Source organism: Lonchura striata, chromosome 13 (assembly GCF_046129695.1).
Source record: "Lonchura striata isolate bLonStr1 chromosome 13, bLonStr1.mat, whole genome shotgun sequence".
In the NCBI taxonomy this organism is placed as follows: domain Eukaryota; kingdom Metazoa; phylum Chordata; class Aves; order Passeriformes; family Estrildidae; genus Lonchura; species Lonchura striata.
The window spans coordinates 2,988,899-3,006,053 of NC_134615.1; the positions used below are offsets into that span (position 1 = coordinate 2,988,899).

Consider the following 17,155-nt stretch of genomic DNA (forward strand, 5'->3'; position numbering starts at 1 on the left):
CCAGGGGTATCTGGAGTGTTCACACTGCTGAACTGAGAAAAACTCACCAAACCCAGCCCAGGGGCCTGTGATCCTCCACCCACCTGGGGGAACTCCGGGCACTGTAAACAGAGGCCACAGCGCACACCAGGCTCTGCTGTGCCTGCTGAGGAGTCTCTGTATGAGCCCTGAGGCCTGGTATCGCCTCCCAAACACCACAGAGACCTCTTGTGTCATCAGAGAAAAGCCCTGGAGCAAACGTGTGTCCCCAGCACGATCAACAAGGATGCAGAATTACCTCCTCAATAAAAACGCTGTTCCTGATGGAAATGTAACCTCTGTCAACTGTGAGGATTTTATAGGAATACTGGCTCAAGAATTCAGTGACTTCAGGTATTCCATACCACAGGTTCCTGGGACTACTTGGGCATCCAGAGTCTATAGTATCGGTTAAACTGGTAGAGCTGAGGATACTTAGCAGCTTTGTCACAGAGCTGGAACGTCAAGCAGGGAGAAAGGGGCTCTCTCGGAGAGTGCAGGAGGCCAGTGAAAACAGCAACAAAGTCCTCCACGACATCTGCTCCTAGAAAAGCCAAATAAATTAAACTATTGACATGAGCACGGACACTGGGGCAACCTTCCTTACTTTGGGCCTTGCCAGCAGCCCACAGAGCCTCACGCAGAAAAGAACTGAACGAGATCAAAAAGTGTTCGCAGTGACCTAGACACGTGCTCCTGACTGCAGAGGTACCTGAAAAACCCTCCAGACATCATCAGCTCCTGCTGAAGCAAACAATCCACCTTCGCTGTCTTGTGCCAAAAACACGCCCGTCTCTTTACAGGGAGACACCCTGCCAGGCACCGCCTCAGAGAAGAACCGAGCTGTACTGGGGGGATACACCCAGCCAACGTGTACAAGTTAAACAGAGTTTTCTGTCAGAACTGGGACTTTCAGCACCCCCCAGGTGCTACTCGACTGCCACATACACAGACAGGGCTTCGTGAGGTGCTCTGCGGTTGGCCAGTCCTGTTCCAAGCCCTGCTGATGCCCCTGTGGTTTTAACGCTGTCCTCAAGGAGGTAGTAGAACCTCGCAGTATTTGCCCCTGGAGCTTAATTTCTGAAGTTTTCCTTGGGAAACGCATCCATTTCCTACTTAACAAGGCAGTCCCCTCTCCCTGATCTCGGGAAGAGCTGCCCACAGGCACGGGAAACACCTTCCTCTCCTGATCGCCATGCTCTGCCCTTAAAACGCTGTGTTACTGAGGCCAACTACTTCCAGACCAAGACTGTCCATGCAGGGACAGTGTCCCTTCTCTTCAGGGTCAGGGAATTAGGGCAGAAGCACCTACAGAGCTTCAATGCCCCTCTTGAGCACAAAACACCATCAATCTGCACCTCCTTCTGCTTGCAGGGAAGGTAATAACATGCCTCAAGGTAAAAAATTATAAACGGTAAAAAATTATTACAAGAGAGTAGAAATGATGCCACTTTCACTCCACTGCTAGAAACGACACATAAAACATAAAAAAAAAAAACTGTACCTGTTCCGTTTTCAGACTGAAGCAACAGCATATTCCTGGCTGCTAATGCAGCAGGGACAACAGCACTGAAGGGAAATGTCTGGATAATCACGCCTTCATTTAAAGAGAACACAATTTCCTCATCTAAGCCATCACTGCCCTCCATCAGAACAGCCAGCATATCCACGACATCTAATAAGTGAAGGAAAAAATGTAAGCAGAGGATCCAGACTAACTGGGAAAACAACAGAGGTAGAATGCAACATTCCAGGAACACAAGGTATCTTTTTAGTTCCCAAAAAAACCCAAAAACAAAACAACAAAAAAAAAAAAAAAAAAAAAAAAAAAAAACGAAAGCAAACAAAACAAACAAGAAAACCTTAAAAAAAAAAAAAAAAAAAAAAATTCAAAGGCACATTTGCCAGGCAATACAATGTTGGGGGCAGCACAAAAATCACAGCTGTACTTCATTCTGCCTTTCAAAGCTGCTGTCCAGCACAGGTTGCCCAGAGAAGCTGTGGCTGCCCCCGGATCCATGGAAGTGTCCAAGGCCAGGCTGGACAGGGCTTAGAGCACCCTGGCATGGTGGAAGGTGTCCCTGCCCATGGCAGGGGGTGGAACGGGATGAGCTTTAAAAAAAGGTGCCTTCCCATCCAAACCCTTCTGGGATTCCACGATTCTGTGAACAGCTTCAGGCAGGACTACATTTCCATTGTAGTTCAATAATGCTGCTGCAAGAACACGAAGAGAGATTTCAAATACCGTTAAAGTGGCACAACCACATCAAAAATTACGTCTGGGAGTAAAGTGGAAACTCTGCTGATTCCAAGGACACATGGAGGGCTGAATCCTGGAGATCCTTACATAACAGGATCTCTAGAGTTATCCATCCCCAGTTTGTTGCTTAGGGTTAGAAAAGGTAGCCCCAAGTCGTGGAGTTCTGTTCTTAAGGGGTTACCACATACCATCAATGTGAGAGACGGGGATGCTGATGTTTGATCAGAGTCCTGTAGCAACCTGGAGCACGCTGGCTTCCCGAACCAGGTCTGCTGCTTTGTCCGTGTAGCGGTAGGGCTTTGTCCTCAGCCTTCAGCAGGATCTGTCAGCAAAGGTGGAGAGAAAAGTAGAGTGCAGCGCCTCTCAAGCATGGGGGAACCATGTGCTGCTAAGGAAGACCACGTGCTGAAAGTGGTTTGAAGCCGGGTGGGTTTTGGGAGGACAAATTCCATATTACTTCTGCAGGATTCTGTCTGCAGTTCCTGCTCTACAAACCAAATACATCAAACGACAAAAACAAACAAATAAAAAAAAACCCACATTAAATTAACAACAACAAAATAATTATTCCTACCTCAATAAACCCATAACGCCTCGAACCATTCCAGGGAGGGCGGCAGGAGGGGCGGGCAGAGCCAGGGCCCCGCTCCGCCGCCCCGGCGGCATTTTCCGGCACGCGGCCGCTCCCGGCGTCTGGAGAGGGGCGCGGGGCCGGGAAAGGCGGCGCAGCCCTGCTCCGATGCCGCTCGGCCGCGGCCCGGGAGCGCTGCGACCGCGCCTCCGCCGCCCGCCGGCACCGGCCCCACCGGGCTGCCCTCGCCGCCATCCTCGCCGCCGCTGAGCCGCCTTCAGCCCTCCCCTCACTCACAGACACCGCCCCACTCGCCGCTCGCTCCCGCCCCGTCTCGGTGGTTTTGCCGGGCGCTGGCTGGGGGGCTGCAGTACCACCCTCTGTCCACAAGGCGGCAGCACTTGTCAAGAGAGTGCGCGACAAGCACTCGCAAGATGGCGGCCCGTGAGGACCTTGACGGAGACAGGCGTTTTGCCGATGCCTGTCGGCTCGTGCCAAAATCCCGCAGGCTCGCGGTGCTGCTGACCCCACAGCCCGTGTGCACGGCACCAGAACTGCCGCGGAAAATCCCCTAGGGGGGCGCCGGCGGTGCGGGCAATTCAGGCAGTGTGGAAAACAGACACGGGTCCTCGACTTTCTTGTCCTCGTTTTTGCACCCTCTTGAGAAGGTCAAGCCGAGTCCGCGCCAAGCCACTCCCAAGATGGCGCCCGCGGGCTGTGTCTGTAGTACCCACCTCTGTCCACAAGGCGGCAGCACTGCCGCCCGCCACCGCCGGGGGCCGCCGCTCGCCTCGGGGCCGCGGGCGGGGCAGGCGGCAAAAAGAACGGGCGCCGTCCCCTCCGGAACATCCTCGGTAGCAAATGCCCCAAAATATCCCGCGCGGAAAAGAACGCCAACAAAAAAAAACCCCTTGCCTCTAACCCAACAAGAACCAAAAGAAAAAACCTTTTCTTTTAAACTGCATTTCAATGTATTTTATTTTTATATTTTTCATATTTATATTCACATTCGGATTTATAATGTATATTGATGTATAACTGAATTTTTATAATTTCTTACATTTATTTCTATTATATTTTATTCTATTTTAGTACATATCTTAATGTATTGCTTATATATTTCTATAGTTAGATTTAGATTTCTAGAAGGTTTATATTGCTTAAAATAAACCCCTGCCTCCATCCAAGTCAAAATCTTTAAAAAAATCCCATTATTTAAGCTCCGTTTACATTTATCTCTATTTTTTGCATTTATATTCAAATTTACATTTTAAATGTAGATTGATGTATGATGTTATTTATAGCCTATCTCTTCCTAATACTTATTTTTATTTTTTTATATTTTTATATATATCTGTATACATCGAATATATATTTCCATATTTAGAACGATATCAAAATAAAATGTATATTCATATTTTTTCTATTAAAGCCCTGTCTCTAACCAAATTTAAAAAAAAAAGCTCTGTCTATAAGCAATACTTGATTATTCATATAATTTTTCATCATTATAGTCACATTTGTATTTCTACTTTACACTGATGTATTTATAAATATATATTATATATATTATAAGGTAGCAAGATAGATAAATTATTATTTAAACTCTATTTCGTACATACTGCTAATACTTATATTTACTTACCACTGAATTTTTATATAGATCTTAATGTATTTAGGATATATTTCTACACATAGATTTCTAATTTTATTTTATTTATATTTATAATTTTTGTAATAAAACCCCTACCTACTACCAAATAGAAAATAAAAATCCCCTTTATTTTAAACGATATTTAAATATTTCTATATTTTATTTTTAATAGTACTTATATCTTCTATCACAATATATTGAGGTACTATATTTTGATATATAATATTTATGACATATAATGTGTTATAATAACACATATACTGTAAAATATGCATTATGTACTGCATTGATTTCTATTATTTTGTAATTTTTATATTTATATATCCACACGAATTAATTATACAACTCTATATGGTTATTTTGCTTGTATTTATAATCTCTATTTATATGTATTTATATATACATATAAAATACTCTATATCAAACAATATAATACCTAATAGTAATGGATAACATTATTTATGTTACATGTTTTATTTATATGTATTCCGTTTATATTTAAAATTGAAGGTTTATATTCCATTTTCATATTTATGCATTTCTTTTGTTTCATTAGAGTTATAGTTAAAACTTTGCAGTTATAATCCAATTCCTAAAAATAAAATGCCAAAACAAACAGCATCAAATTCCCACCAATACCATCCAAAAAATTCAGAAAGGCTCCACCAGCCAACCAACTACCAGCAGAAAAACCCACACTACACTCCTTTCACTAACAGTTCTTATCACATCACAAAAATGAAACAAACATTTAAAACAACCTATAGAAATCCACACAGCAAATCACAAAAACCACTAAAATGAAAAAAAAAAAAACCCAACTAACTTACTATACTGCAAATCATACAACAGACCCCGAACGTTTCTAAAAAAAATAACCAAAACTCTACCACTACACTAACTCATAAAGAGAACCCAATGCTCTATAAAATGAACTAAAAAAACCCACCAAATAATTACAGATATTAAAAAATCGAAACCACGAAGGAAAAAAAATTCACCACCCAGATAAAATAACTGCGCATAAAGACCCACCATAGATATACCCATGTTCCCAAAAATAAAACTAATAAATAAACAACAACCAAATACATCAAACTAAAAAAAAATATATATATATATTAACAACAACAAAATAATTATTCCTAACTCAATAAACCCATTATGCCTCAAACCATCAAAACACAAATACCACCTAGAAATAAACACGTCGCCAAAAGAGAAATGTAACAATTTTAATAACTCCCGAACTCTCTGCAACAATAAAACATACGCGGCAATCAAATATGCCAAATGCATAAAACCCCTATAACATAATAAACAAGAATGCAATAATCAATATTAAAAAAAACCTCACTGATTAACTACAGGACACTACCTCAAACCCACCAAAACAAACACTACATATGCTCATGCTAATAAAAGCCTTCACAAACGAATTAAAAACCTAACGTCTACTTCATGCTACGACCCATAAAAACCATTGTAAACCTTTAAGAACACATTCTTTAGAAACATAAGAACGGATCAAAAAGAAATCCAACAACACTCAATCAAAAAAAACCCCCTTGTCATGCGCACCTGAAGCAAGAACCGTAACAACCAAAAAGTAACACCATGGCCCTTCTCCTACAGCAACTACGAACAAAAGAAAAGGATCCCATAAATTCCTCAAAACCACCGCAGCGAGGGAGGCTGGAAGATGCGGAGCCGCGCTCCCGGCCCCGGGCGCAGCGCGGCTCCGGCAGGAAAGCGGATCCTCCGGCAGGCAGAGGCGGCGCCGCGCCGGCAGACCCCCGCCCGCTGCCCCCGGCCCGGCGGGGCCGGCACCGGGCCCGGGGGGCCCCGGCGGCGCCCGAGCCCCGCGCCCGGAGCGGCGGCACCGGCCGGCACCGGCGCGCCGCCCGCGCCGCCTCCCCCGCCCGCCGGCCCGGCCAAAGCTCCGCTCGGCTCCGCACGGCTCGCACCGGCGCGGCTCCGGCGGGCCCGCGGCAGCCCAGCCGCGCCCAGCTCCCCTTCCGCCCCGGCCAGCCCCGGCACTGCCGCCAGGGCTCCGCGCCGGACCCTTCGCTGCCGGGCCGGGGGCAGAAGAAGCGCCCCGAATGCAGCGGCACAGCGCGATCCCCGCCCTGCCAGCGCTGCCACGGCTGCAGCTCCCTTCCTCTGAAGGCCCGACAGTGACGCCACGCTCCGGCGCTCACCTCACCCCAACGAGGGCACAGAAACGTGCGCTCCCCCCCTTCAATTGCGTCCCCTAGAAGAGCAGAAAACAAGGGGCCTGCCTCAAATAATGGTAAAAGGGAGAATTTTACCTCAATCCAAACCTCTTAAAAGGCGGGACCACAGGACTGACCCCTCCATTTCAACCTCAGGATGACGAAATTTCAAAGGGAAAGGACAAAAGCCCCCACTACAAAGGCGCACCGGCTCACCTGTTTGGCTACTGCTTCTCGGCACAAGGGTTTGTCCCTCGGCTCCTCCTTTGAGCAATGCTCCACGTCTCCAAGTGCATATCCAGGTGATCCCCCAGACCCCGTCCGAAGCACTCACCGTCCTTCCAGGAGACAGCCCCGGGAGCCCCCCATAAACTCCTCTTCTCCAGCAGCTCCGTGCAAAAGCGATGTGAGGAAAACCCCCTAAATCAGCCCCCGGAGGAGCCGCCCCCTCCTCATCATCCTCACAGCTCACACCTGGGGCTGCTCTGAGCCCCCATCATCCTAACAGCTCACACCTGCCGCTGTTGCCACTCTCCAACAGCGTCTCTCCCTCTCCAGCACACAGCGCACTTCTCACAGACACAGATCCAACAGAAATCTGCTACGGGTGTCAGCTTTTCTTAATCCATCTGGTTACACGATTAAAACACATACATGCATTGATGGTCATTGAGAGAAAGCTTTCCCCTGGAGAAAATAGTCACTTTGGTAGCACACTTTGATATATCTGTGGAAAAGCAGAATCAGCACCAACTCCTAAGACCCCTGCTGAGGAACCCAGCCCTCCTTGGGACACCCAAAGCAGCAGACCTCGAAAAAGGAGGGGAAAAATGAAGCTTGGAGTGGAAAAAGAGGATAGAAGTACAGAAGCCTTTAAAAATGCCTGCATGGAGCAATAGTGGGAACCAGTCACATTTCTTCTTTCCTTGCTTTCTGTGATGACATAAATAGAAAGTAAGAACACGTTAAACAAAAGGCAGAGCTAGGATTTTACAGGTCTTTATTTTGGCAGGCTGGAATGACAAACGCCTCTTCCGGGGCTGCGACACGTTTTGAGGAATGGCAGAGAACGGAGGCAAAAGGTGCCGGGGAGCCCTTTCTGTTCCATTTAGCCCCTGCAGCTGCTCCGCTGGTTTCAGGGCACTCGCTTGGTTCGTTCCTAGAGAAAAAGGCTACGGCATGATTTTCAAAACTACTGCCCATCCACAGTCAGAGTTTCCTACATTCCTGGGTACAAATGAGTGGATCGAGAGAGGGCTTCTTTTCAAATTAGTTTAGCCATAGCTTCCTATTCTTTACCAATACCTGTGAAAAAGAAACACTTGCCAGGTTTTAGTATTCTACACACACCCCTCCCTGGGAATTTTGGGGTAGCTTTGGGTCCCTCTGCGGGACGGCACCCAGCGTGACCCCCCCTCTCATCTGCCACCCACCCGCTCCCCCACCGCAGTGTGCGTCCCTCTCCTAGCGACCTTGGGGTGCCCCAAATGACATCAGAGCCCCGAGTCTTCAGCCCCTAACCCTGACTCCCGAAGAAGGCACAGGACGAGTCCAACTGCCCCGGACAGCAGCCCAGCACTCCCTTCCAGCCCTTCCCACGCGTCCATCCCCCCAGAAAGGGACTCCGCCGCAACAAGGAAGGGGGGGCAGCCCCCAGAAGGCTCGAAGCTCCTGCCCCGCCTCGCTGTCGCGGGCCAGGGGCAGAAAGAGGGAGCGGCAGAGGCGGCGGGGACGCGGCACGGCCGGCACGGCACAGAGCGGGGGCCGCTCGCAGCGCGATGCCGGCGGAGCCGCAGGTCCGGCAGCGCCGGGGCGGGGTCCGAGCGGCGCGGGGGATCCGCCGAGAGCCTCCGGCCCCGTGCGGGGACTCCCGCAAGGCCCGGGGGGCGCCGGGCTCCGGCCCTCGGGGCTTTATTCTCCGGCGCCCCGAGCCCCGCGGCTGCGGGGGAAAGAAGCGAAGGGGCGACGGGAAGAGAGGAGGGAGAGCGGGGCATGCGAAAGGTCGGGGAGGGAGGACGGGCTGCGGAGGAAAGCGGGCGGGGAAGGGAAAGGCCGGCAGGGGAGGAAGAGGGACGGTGAACAGAGGAGGGAGAGAGGGGGAATGGAACGGAGGAGCAGGGCAGGGACAGGACAGGAAGGAGCCGAGTTTGGGGGGGGACACGGAAACGGGGGAAAGAGAGGTAACTGAGGGGAATACGGGGAGGAGGATGGAGCGGTAGAGAGAGGGACAGGAGGGGATCCTCCCAGCGCCCCGGCTCCGCCCCGGCGCCCCGCCCTGCCCGGGCTGCTGCGCTCGGCCGAGCTCGGCTCGGTTCGGCTGGACTCGGCTCCTCGGCCAGCTTCGGCTACTTTGGGCCACGCTCGGCTATTACCAGCCGCATTCGGCTCGATTAGCCTCTTCGGCAAAGCTCGGCTCGCCTCGGCTGTACTCGGAGCCGCTCGGCTACGCTCGGCTCCTCGGCCAGCTTCGGTTACTTTCGGCTAAGCTCGGCTATTTCCGACCGCATTCGGCCCCACTCGCCTCTTCGGCGCAGCTCGGCTCCACTCGCCTCCACGGGCCCTCCCGGCCACTTTCGGCCACGCTCGGCTATTCCCGCCCGCACCCGCCTCCATTCGCCCACTCCCACAGCTCGGCTCCCTCCGGCTCACACATTTCCTCAGGGCACCTCATTCCAGGGCACACAAATTGCAGCCCCTAAAGGCTTGCGGCTCTTTCAACACACACTTGTAACTCAACTCTCGGGACAGAGCTGATGGCTCCTTTAGGACAAGAATAGTTACATCTAAAAGCAATTCCCTCATTTTGCATCTCCTTTTCATTTAACCCCCCCCAAAATCCCATACATATCACAAGGAATGTGCAGTTCTGGTTTCCCCACCCTCCGTATACTATTTGTACAAAGGACCTGGCCACAGCACACACAACTGAATAAAGCCCAGCTTCAATAATCAGAACAACTGACATTTGTTTACAAATTAGGTGCAGTTTTGTATGGTGCTGCGTACCCTCGGAGGCGAGTCGAGGAAAAAGAGCTACAGCACTGGAACCTAAGTTTTAGCAGCTGAGTCATTTGTAACTTGTGCCATAAAGTAAACCAAGCATCACTACAGTATTATCTGCTGAAGTTCTCCACTGTAGGTTTAAGGTACAGCAGCACGTGCTTTACTCCCAACAAAAGCTGCTCAGGTGGGGGGAGCCGGGAAGCCAAGTCTCTCCACTTTGTCTGAACACCATCTTCCAGGAAGGTACTGCTTCCTCTCTCCCAGGCTCCCTTCAGCAAAGTAGCAAATACAGAATCCGGTGCCACAGAAGGCTCTTGCCTGACCTCCTTGTGGTTTTCAAACTGTTTAAAGCGAAACAAAAAGCGTAAGAGAAAAACAGTGATGAGTATGAAACAAAAGTCTCTTCAGCCACCTTTGGTTTGAGATGAGCTCTGAACTGAAGCTCTGGGAGCACAGGCGTGCAGTCCTGCTAGAACAGAGCTGTCCAGTAGTGTCCCCAGGGGTATCTGGAGTGTTCACACTGCTGAACTGAGAAAAACTCACCAAACCCAGCCCAGGGGCCTGTGATCCTCCACCCACCTGGGGGAACTCCGGGCACTGTAAACAGAGGCCACAGCGCACACCAGGCTCTGCTGTGCCTGCTGAGGAGTCTCTGTATGAGCCCTGAGGCCTGGTATCGCCTCCCAAACACCACAGAGACCTCTTGTGTCATCAGAGAAAAGCCCTGGAGCAAACGTGTGTCCCCAGCACGATCAACAAGGATGCAGAATTACCTCCTCAATAAAAACGCTGTTCCTGATGGAAATGTAACCTCTGTCAACTGTGAGGATTTTATAGGAATACTGGCTCAAGAATTCAGTGACTTCAGGTATTCCATACCACAGGTTCCTGGGACTACTTGGGCATCCAGAGTCTATAGTATCGGTTAAACTGGTAGAGCTGAGGATACTTAGCAGCTTTGTCACAGAGCTGGAACGTCAAGCAGGGAGAAAGGGGCTCTCTCGGAGAGTGCAGGAGGCCAGTGAAAACAGCAACAAAGTCCTCCACGACATCTGCTCCTAGAAAAGCCAAATAAATTAAACTATTGACATGAGCACGGACACTGGGGCAACCTTCCTTACTTTGGGCCTTGCCAGCAGCCCACAGAGCCTCACGCAGAAAAGAACTGAACGAGATCAAAAAGTGTTCGCAGTGACCTAGACACGTGCTCCTGACTGCAGAGGTACCTGAAAAACCCTCCAGACATCATCAGCTCCTGCTGAAGCAAACAATCCACCTTCGCTGTCTTGTGCCAAAAACACGCCCGTCTCTTTACAGGGAGACACCCTGCCAGGCACCGCCTCAGAGAAGAACCGAGCTGTACTGGGGGGATACACCCAGCCAACGTGTACAAGTTAAACAGAGTTTTCTGTCAGAACTGGGACTTTCAGCACCCCCCAGGTGCTACTCGACTGCCACATACACAGACAGGGCTTCGTGAGGTGCTCTGCGGTTGGCCAGTCCTGTTCCAAGCCCTGCTGATGCCCCTGTGGTTTTAACGCTGTCCTCAAGGAGGTAGTAGAACCTCGCAGTATTTGCCCCTGGAGCTTAATTTCTGAAGTTTTCCTTGGGAAACGCATCCATTTCCTACTTAACAAGGCAGTCCCCTCTCCCTGATCTCGGGAAGAGCTGCCCACAGGCACGGGAAACACCTTCCTCTCCTGATCGCCATGCTCTGCCCTTAAAACGCTGTGTTACTGAGGCCAACTACTTCCAGACCAAGACTGTCCATGCAGGGACAGTGTCCCTTCTCTTCAGGGTCAGGGAATTAGGGCAGAAGCACCTACAGAGCTTCAATGCCCCTCTTGAGCACAAAACACCATCAATCTGCACCTCCTTCTGCTTGCAGGGAAGGTAATAACATGCCTCAAGGTAAAAAATTATAAACGGTAAAAAATTATTACAAGAGAGTAGAAATGATGCCACTTTCACTCCACTGCTAGAAACGACACATAAAACATAAAAAAAAAAAACTGTACCTGTTCCGTTTTCAGACTGAAGCAACAGCATATTCCTGGCTGCTAATGCAGCAGGGACAACAGCACTGAAGGGAAATGTCTGGATAATCACGCCTTCATTTAAAGAGAACACAATTTCCTCATCTAAGCCATCACTGCCCTCCATCAGAACAGCCAGCATATCCACGACATCTAATAAGTGAAGGAAAAAATGTAAGCAGAGGATCCAGACTAACTGGGAAAACAACAGAGGTAGAATGCAACATTCCAGGAACACAAGGTATCTTTTTAGTTCCCAAAAAAACCCAAAAACAAAACAACAAAAAAAAAAAAAAAAAAAAAAAAAAGAAAGCAAACAAAACAAACAAGAAAACCTTAAAAAAAAAAAAAAAAAAAAAAATTCAAAGGCACATTTGCCAGGCAATACAATGTTGGGGGCAGCACAAAAATCACAGCTGTACTTCATTCTGCCTTTCAAAGCTGCTGTCCAGCACAGGTTGCCCAGAGAAGCTGTGGCTGCCCCCGGATCCATGGAAGTGTCCAAGGCCAGGCTGGACAGGGCTTAGAGCACCCTGGCATGGTGGAAGGTGTCCCTGCCCATGGCAGGGGGTGGAACGGGATGAGCTTTAAAAAAAGGTGCCTTCCCATCCAAACCCTTCTGGGATTCCACGATTCTGTGAACAGCTTCAGGCAGGACTACATTTCCATTGTAGTTCAATAATGCTGCTGCAAGAACACGAAGAGAGATTTCAAATACCGTTAAAGTGGCACAACCACATCAAAAATTACGTCTGGGAGTAAAGTGGAAACTCTGCTGATTCCAAGGACACATGGAGGGCTGAATCCTGGAGATCCTTACATAACAGGATCTCTAGAGTTATCCATCCCCAGTTTGTTGCTTAGGGTTAGAAAAGGTAGCCCCAAGTCGTGGAGTTCTGTTCTTAAGGGGTTACCACATACCATCAATGTGAGAGACGGGGATGCTGATGTTTGATCAGAGTCCTGTAGCAACCTGGAGCACGCTGGCTTCCCGAACCAGGTCTGCTGCTTTGTCCGTGTAGCGGTAGGGCTTTGTCCTCAGCCTTCAGCAGGATCTGTCAGCAAAGGTGGAGAGAAAAGTAGAGTGCAGCGCCTCTCAAGCATGGGGGAACCATGTGCTGCTAAGGAAGACCACGTGCTGAAAGTGGTTTGAAGCCGGGTGGGTTTTGGGAGGACAAATTCCATATTACTTCTGCAGGATTCTGTCTGCAGTTCCTGCTCTACAAACCAAATACATCAAACGACAAAAACAAACAAATAAAAAAAAACCCACATTAAATTAACAACAACAAAATAATTATTCCTACCTCAATAAACCCATAACGCCTCGAACCATTCCAAGGAGGGCGGCAGGAGGGGCGGGCAGAGCCAGGGCCCCGCTCCGCCGCCCCGGCGGCATTTTCCGGCACGCGGCCGCTCCCGGCGTCTGGAGAGGGGCGCGGGGCCGGGAAAGGCGGCGCAGCCCTGCTCCGATGCCGCTCGGCCGCGGCCCGGGAGCGCTGCGACCGCGCCTCCGCCGCCCGCCGGCACCGGCCCCACCGGGCTGCCCTCGCCGCCATCCTCGCCGCCGCTGAGCCGCCTTCAGCCCTCCCCTCACTCACAGACACCGCCCCACTCGCCGCTCGCTCCCGCCCCGTCTCGGTGGTTTTGCCGGGCGCTGGCTGGGGGGCTGCAGTACCACCCTCTGTCCACAAGGCGGCAGCACTTGTCAAGAGAGTGCGCGACAAGCACTCGCAAGATGGCGGCCCGTGAGGACCTTGACGGAGACAGGCGTTTTGCCGATGCCTGTCGGCTCGTGCCAAAATCCCGCAGGCTCGCGGTGCTGCTGACCCCACAGCCCGTGTGCACGGCACCAGAACTGCCGCGGAAAATCCCCTAGGGGGGCGCCGGCGGTGCGGGCAATTCAGGCAGTGTGGAAAACAGACACGGGTCCTCGACTTTCTTGTCCTCGTTTTTGCACCCTCTTGAGAAGGTCAAGCCGAGTCCGCGCCAAGCCACTCCCAAGATGGCGCCCGCGGGCTGTGTCTGTAGTACCCACCTCTGTCCACAAGGCGGCAGCACTGCCGCCCGCCACCGCCGGGGGCCGCCGCTCGCCTCGGGGCCGCGGGCGGGGCAGGCGGCAAAAAGAACGGGCGCCGTCCCCTCCGGAACATCCTCGGTAGCAAATGCCCCAAAATATCCCGCGCGGAAAAGAACGCCAACAAAAAAAAACCCCTTGCCTCTAACCCAACAAGAACCAAAAGAAAAAACCTTTTCTTTTAAACTGCATTTCAATGTATTTTATTTTTATATTTTTCATATTTATATTCACATTCGGATTTATAATGTATATTGATGTATAACTGAATTTTTATAATTTCTTACATTTATTTCTATTATATTTTATTCTATTTTAGTACATATCTTAATGTATTGCTTATATATTTCTATAGTTAGATTTAGATTTCTAGAAGGTTTATATTGCTTAAAATAAACCCCTGCCTCCATCCAAGTCAAAATCTTTAAAAAAATCCCATTATTTAAGCTCCGTTTACATTTATCTCTATTTTTTGCATTTATATTCAAATTTACATTTTAAATGTAGATTGATGTATGATGTTATTTATAGCCTATCTCTTCCTAATACTTATTTTTATTTTTTTATATTTTTATATATATCTGTATACATCGAATATATATTTCCATATTTAGAACGATATCAAAATAAAATGTATATTCATATTTTTTCTATTAAAGCCCTGTCTCTAACCAAATTTAAAAAAAAAAGCTCTGTCTATAAGCAATACTTGATTATTCATATAATTTTTCATCATTATAGTCACATTTGTATTTCTACTTTACACTGATGTATTTATAAATATATATTATATATATTATAAGGTAGCAAGATAGATAAATTATTATTTAAACTCTATTTCGTACATACTGCTAATACTTATATTTACTTACCACTGAATTTTTATATAGATCTTAATGTATTTAGGATATATTTCTACACATAGATTTCTAATTTTATTTTATTTATATTTATAATTTTTGTAATAAAACCCCTACCTACTACCAAATAGAAAATAAAAATCCCCTTTATTTTAAACGATATTTAAATATTTCTATATTTTATTTTTAATAGTACTTATATCTTCTATCACAATATATTGAGGTACTATATTTTGATATATAATATTTATGACATATAATGTGTTATAATAACACATATACTGTAAAATATGCATTATGTACTGCATTGATTTCTATTATTTTGTAATTTTTATATTTATATATCCACACGAATTAATTATACAACTCTATATGGTTATTTTGCTTGTATTTATAATCTCTATTTATATGTATTTATATATACATATAAAATACTCTATATCAAACAATATAATACCTAATAGTAATGGATAACATTATTTATGTTACATGTTTTATTTATATGTATTCCGTTTATATTTAAAATTGAAGGTTTATATTCCATTTTCATATTTATGCATTTCTTTTGTTTCATTAGAGTTATAGTTAAAACTTTGCAGTTATAATCCAATTCCTAAAAATAAAATGCCAAAACAAACAGCATCAAATTCCCACCAATACCATCCAAAAAATTCAGAAAGGCTCCACCAGCCAACCAACTACCAGCAGAAAAACCCACACTACACTCCTTTCACTAACAGTTCTTATCACATCACAAAAATGAAACAAACATTTAAAACAACCTATAGAAATCCACACAGCAAATCACAAAAACCACTAAAATGAAAAAAAAAAAAACCCAACTAACTTACTATACTGCAAATCATACAACAGACCCCGAACGTTTCTAAAAAAAATAACCAAAACTCTACCACTACACTAACTCATAAAGAGAACCCAATGCTCTATAAAATGAACTAAAAAAACCCACCAAATAATTACAGATATTAAAAAATCGAAACCACGAAGGAAAAAAAATTCACCACCCAGATAAAATAACTGCGCATAAAGACCATATACCCATGTTCCCAAAAATAAAACTAATAAATAAACAACAGCCAAATACATCAAACTAAAAAAAAATATATATATATATTAACAACAACAAAATAATTATTCCTAACTCAATAAACCCATTATGCCTCAAACCATCAAAACACAAATACCACCTAGAAATAAACACGTCGCCAAAAGAGAAATGTAACAATTTTAATAACTCCCGAACTCTCTGCAACAATAAAACATACGCGGCAATCAAATATGCCAAATGCATAAAACCCCTATAACATAATAAACAAGAATGCAATAATCAATATTAAAAAAAACCTCACTGATTAACTACAGGACACTACCTCAAACCCACCAAAACAAACACTACATATGCTCATGCTAATAAAAGCCTTCACAAACGAATTAAAAACCTAACGTCTACTTCATGCTACGACCCATAAAAACCATTGTAAACCTTTAAGAACACATTCTTTAGAAACATAAGAACGGATCAAAAAGAAATCCAACAACACTCAATCAAAAAAAACCCCCTTGTCATGAGCACCTGAAGCAAGAACCGTAACAACCAAAAAGTAACACCATGGCCCTTCTCCTACAGCAACTACGAACAAAAGAAAAGGATCCCATAAATTCCTCAAAACCACCGCAGCGAGGGAGGCTGGAAGATGCGGAGCCGCGCTCCCGGCCCCGGGCGCAGCGCGGCTCCGGCAGGAAAGCGGATCCTCCGGCAGGCAGAGGCGGCGCCGCGCCGGCAGACCCCCGCCCGCTGCCCCCGGCCCGGCGGGGCCGGCACCGGGCCCGGGGGGCCCCGGCGGCGCCCGAGCCCCGCGCCCGGAGCGGCGGCACCGGCCGGCACCGGCGCGCCGCCCGCGCCGCCTCCCCCGCCCGCCGGCCCGGCCAAAGCTCCGCTCGGCTCCGCACGGCTCGCACCGGCGCGGCTCCGGCGGGCCCGCGGCAGCCCAGCCGCGCCCAGCTCCCCTTCCGCCCCGGCCAGCCCCGGCACTGCCGCCAGGGCTCCGCGCCGGACCCTTCGCTGCCGGGCCGGGGGCAGAAGAAGCGCCCCGAATGCAGCGGCACAGCGCGATCCCCGCCCTGCCAGCGCTGCCACGGCTGCAGCTCCCTTCCTCTGAAGGCCCGACAGTGACGCCACGCTCCGGCGCTCACCTCACCCCAACGAGGGCACAGAAACGTGCGCTCCCCCCCTTCAATTGCGTCCCCTAGAAGAGCAGAAAACAAGGGGCCTGCCTCAAATAATGGTAAAAGGGAGAATTTTACCTCAATCCAAACCTCTTAAAAGGCGGGACCACAGGACTGACCCCTCCATTTCAACCTCAGGATGACGAAATTTCAAAGGGAAAGGACAAAAGCCCCCACTACAAAGGCGCACCGGCTCACCTGTTTGGCTACTGC

The 17,155-nt window shown here is 47.9% G+C and overlaps 1 protein-coding gene and 2 long non-coding RNA genes across 4 annotated transcripts in view; all 3 read right to left on the reverse strand.

Annotated features, from left to right (window-relative positions):
• Positions 1-17,155, reverse strand: part of LOC144247087 (hydrocephalus-inducing protein homolog) — a 261,188-nt gene that overhangs the window by 85,198 nt on the left and 158,835 nt on the right. The window lies entirely within an intron of this gene.
• Positions 121-6,972, reverse strand: LOC144247046 (uncharacterized). 2 transcript variants are annotated; one of them, XR_013340742.1, is made up of 3 exons: positions 6,936-6,972; positions 1,523-2,600; positions 121-562 (listed from the first exon to the last, which is right to left on the reverse strand). It is a non-coding gene; the product is annotated as an uncharacterized LOC144247046 (long non-coding RNA). The 2 variants fall into 2 exon arrangements; XR_013340741.1 differs by lacking the exon at positions 6,936-6,972 and adding an exon at positions 2,853-2,951.
• LOC144247047 (uncharacterized) lies at positions 9,518-12,065 on the reverse strand. The gene is made up of 3 exons (XR_013340743.1): positions 11,741-12,065; positions 10,496-10,780; positions 9,518-10,063 (listed from the first exon to the last, which is right to left on the reverse strand). It is a non-coding gene; the product is annotated as an uncharacterized LOC144247047 (long non-coding RNA).